A 2,500-nucleotide genomic window follows, 5' to 3' on the forward strand; every position below is an offset into this window, starting at 1 on the left:
TTCAAATCGGTAATCTTCTTTATTGAGTCGTACCAACACACAAGTTTGATATCATCAGCTTGATATATATCTGTATTCATGAATATAATTTTCCGTCCACAGGTGTCTCAGTATCATCTAAGAGGAACCAAACCGTGGAGGTGAGTAGGTGGGTTCATTCTGTGACTGTGTACACACGTACATGTGGCCGCCCAAGCACATTTTTTGGTACAGTTCCTATTTATATCGGTACAGGGGCGCATGGAACTGCCTTTGAGCACTCCAGAATAGGCTGCTCTGGGTACCCGAGCCCTGATGATTGCATGGTCAATTGATTTCGTGATTTCGTGGTTAAGAAGAAGAAAAAAAAAAAAAAAAAAATATATATATATATATATATATATATATATATTATATATATTTTTATATATATATAAATAATATATATATATATATATATATACAAGAATATATATATTATATATATGTTTATATATATATATATATATTATATATATATATATATATATATATATATATATAGAAATATTAATGAAGTGTAAGCTGTATTGGAGGGTATTGTGTAAAGTGACAGGTTTAATTGCCATTCGAAATTTCATGGGACTAAATAAATTCGGACATGAACTTCATCATACTGAGCCATGCGGTCCCTAGTTACTCGCAGTAGTGGTGCACTGAACATGACTTTCTTATCCATTTGTGCCCATTTTTTTTTTTCTATTCCATTTTTCCCCTCCTACGCCCGACTTCGTTATATATCGCAAGGTCTCATGCTGGCACGCTTTGTCACTGGAGTATATTCTAATCCATGGGTGGGCAACCCTCGACTCGTGTGCAAAACCTGGCACACTAAGGTGAAAACCAGAGCTCACCTTAGAAAAGATAACTAATAAATCCCCAGCTTTTTTAGTATGCCCACTGAAAACCGCATGCTGCGCTAGGTGGCGGATTGGAACCTAAGAAGGTGAAATAAAGGGGCCCATATTCGTATGTTGGTATATAATTTTACTCCGTTGGCACACGAGAAAATCTTTTATCAAAGATTTGGCTGATGTCGGCATCCACACTTGAAAAGGTTACTCACCCCTGGTCTGATCCCACCGGTTTCACTTGCCGCCCTCACAAGACGGATACCGTCAGAACTACGTTCGTCACACTACGTCCATAATCCCGGCTACGTAGACATTTGTTCCATAACGTGGTTGGATTCAGAAAGGCATGAGTAAAGAAAAGATCAATAATGTAACCCAAAAGAAAAAGAAGAAAAGAAAGAGGGCAAATTGTGCCAACGCCCGCCGTTTCGTCACACTGGAAGCCTTGAAGGTATTATATTATACTGAGAAAACTGAAGGACTAAAACCGACACTGGATATCCAAACCAATGACCTACACATCCTACCTAGAATGACACGTTCTAACACCAACATTCTAATCAATACCATCCAAACTAACCAATGGATTCCACAGTGGACCATCGAGAAAAGAAAAAGCTGATCACAACGCTTGCCACTGATCAAGACAAGCTATACCTCCACTACTGGTGGGGTGGCATTGCCATGAATTAGAAGCCTGGAGGCAGTTAGAATAAGATTATGTTACACACGATACTGAACAGATTATAACCATTTCGCTAAAGGGTTCATACATTTTAATGCTATTATGAGATCTGCAACTTCTTGGCATATTTGAACGGAAAAGAAGAATGCGAGTGCATATTGGAAAGCATGAACGTGGGTCGTTTTGAATACGAAAGCCCAGGAAGTTATCTTGAACTTCCATGAAAACAGACGTCCAACAGTTACAAATACGCAAATGCTAAACTACACAACCATGGCTATAAGATTATATTGTCAAACTGGAACCTCCGTTTATAAAACGAAGATTGTCTTCACTAACTTTTAGCTTTTTATTTCAAAACTCAAGGTATATAAGCAGCACCATTTGGTGCAATGGTGCAATAACATATGTACAGTAAGAATTCGACTTGAAAGAGGAAACGGGCTCCCACAAAACGTTCACGATTTTTTGAGAATTTTGAAAGCACACTAAGACTAATCGTTCCACTGCTACTCACAACTATTTTGGGTATGGCCAGGCTATTTCATTCAGCCGAGGAGACGTTGTATAGCGAAGGCGTTGAAAAAGCAGTAGCTTATGTTTGGAATATCTTGTGTGGTTTAAACCATCACTCGGGTCTGTGTTCACACATAATCGGGGCAGGAGACAAGTACTGGCACCCTTTAGGCCCATGGGACATAAGTGATGGTGGTGAGAACGTGAGATCCATGCGACCGATTCATTACGTAGGCGTGATGCAACCTACGGCATCCCGAAGAACTAGTTTTGGCCGGGATACACATTGCGCATGAAAACACAATTATAGCTCATATGATCAAGTCGGTGCAGTAGAAAAAAAAGGAAAAGAAAGGAAAAGAAATCTAATATTATTGATATCTGTATGGCCGAGGTTATAAGTTCACCCCGGTACGGCTAGAAACAA

At 39.1% G+C, this 2,500-nt stretch overlaps 1 protein-coding gene across 1 annotated transcript in view; it reads right to left on the reverse strand.

The window, feature by feature from the left end:
• LOC143040745 (protein GVQW3-like) overlaps nt 1-2,500 on the reverse strand; it is a 17,375-nt gene that overhangs the window by 14,205 nt on the left and 670 nt on the right. The window contains exon 1 of the mRNA XM_076212139.1: nt 2,075-2,500. This exon is cut by the window's right edge and continues 670 nt beyond it. The gene's annotated coding sequence lies outside the window, so the exon portion shown is untranslated. The remainder of the gene's footprint in view (nt 1-2,074) is intronic.

Source organism: Oratosquilla oratoria, chromosome 29 (assembly GCF_046742065.1).
Source record: "Oratosquilla oratoria isolate Oo_2021 chromosome 29, ASM4674206v1, whole genome shotgun sequence".
Taxonomy (NCBI): Eukaryota; Metazoa; Arthropoda; class Malacostraca; order Stomatopoda; family Squillidae; genus Oratosquilla; species Oratosquilla oratoria.